The sequence below is a fragment of the Sesamum indicum genome, linkage group LG6 (assembly GCF_000512975.1).
Source record: "Sesamum indicum cultivar Zhongzhi No. 13 linkage group LG6, S_indicum_v1.0, whole genome shotgun sequence".
NCBI classification, from domain to species: domain Eukaryota; kingdom Viridiplantae; phylum Streptophyta; class Magnoliopsida; order Lamiales; family Pedaliaceae; genus Sesamum; species Sesamum indicum.
The window spans coordinates 7729036-7730800 of NC_026150.1; positions in this window are offsets into that span (position 1 = coordinate 7729036).

Below are 1765 nucleotides of genomic sequence, written 5' to 3' on the forward strand. Positions count from 1 at the left end.
AAACCCTTTTTGGCTTGTCAACAACAATTTCAATTTCTGCCCATTGTTACATCCTAAATTTCACCACCATTAACATTGAAAACCCCACGTATATTTATTTTTAGTCCCACTGAATTACCATCCATTGTTACGAGGTTTAATATAATTATAAATATTTTTTATTATTTAAAAAATTATAAGTATTTTTTTATTAATGACTTTTTAATAATTAATTTGATCCATTGATTTTTGTTGGATTTTTCATTCATTCTTTTGTGGAGAACTGATAAAACTATCATTGTAAAATATGAATTATAATTTTACTTATTTTTTTAAGTATTTTTAAAAAAAAAATTGGATTAAGTGGAAATTTCTTTATAATTTTCAATTTTTTTTCCACATGGTCCTATTTATATGTTAAAAGTTATAATAAATGCAAAGTTGATAGTTTCATACATCTGTTCAAGAATCACATAATTTTATCAAAAAATTATAATAATATTTATAATTTTTCAAACAATAAAATAATATTTATAATTATATCAATTCTTGGGAAAACTAATTGTAATATACCCTTTTATTTTCTTTGATACTATTCTTGAAAGTTGAGAATAATTTATAAGGGTTGATATGGTAATCTTCTTTTCCAAATCAAGATAATTTTCAAGTGGTCACTTTAGTTGAAGTCCCAAAAAAAAAATTAATTGGAGAAAAAAAAAAATCAGAGTTCATGTGCCTTTCTAGCATAGTTGGGTGATGTCGTCGTCGCCTAATTGTGTGTTGGGCGACATTTGTGCTGGGGGGACGACGTCGTTCACCCCCCTCTACTGGTCGACGTCAATAATCGCCTCTTTCTTCTAGATGAGGGCGAGGGGGATGTATATAAAATAAAAATGTATTTTATAATTTATAATTATATGTAAAATTTTAATTTTATTTTTTATAATATTATGTATTTATATTTTTTTATCATATTACATTTAATTTTTTTTATTTGAAATTGATGCACGTGATATATATTTTATTTTAATTTATAATGTGTTTTAAAATATATAAAATTATTTATTATATATGTGTCAGAACCCGTGCCAAGATAGTTATTGTAAAATATAAATTTAAATTAGTTTTTATGGCATAGAAGAGCTAAACAAAATTTTCAATCAATAAAAGAATCAAAGGATTCTTTCATTAAAGCTATTATGTAGTAAAAGAAAAAATAATCTTAGTGGGCAGTTGCCAAAAACAATTGGGATATTATTTGTAATCCCTAAATGTACCATTTTGATCGATATTCTATCTGTACAAGATGATTGTGATAACTTTTTTCAACGATATTACAGTAATTTTATTGACATATTCACCCTTTAAAAATCTCTATTGTTAATATGGTAATCCGATCTCACTTTTGTAATATTTTGCGTCTGAATTATGTCCATCAAATCTTATAATTTGCTAAGCATAATTAGGCTCACCTACTCGAAAATTTTTACATTATTAAAATATATTTATGTCATGTAATGAAACTTATGCAGTATTTTAAATACTACATAACAGGCAAAAACACACACTCTTCTTTTTCCTTGACCTGAAATTTCATTAAATCTCACGCGTTGTAACTCAACTAATAATTGTGACCTTACACATGCCAGTTCCTTTAGCATTTGTTTAATTTTTTTCACATTTAAGAAACCTAAAAAGAAAAAGAATAATTACACTCTCCTCCATGAAATTTGATGTAATTACACGCGGACCCCTTATGGATTGAGAAATTACATCTAACATCTTT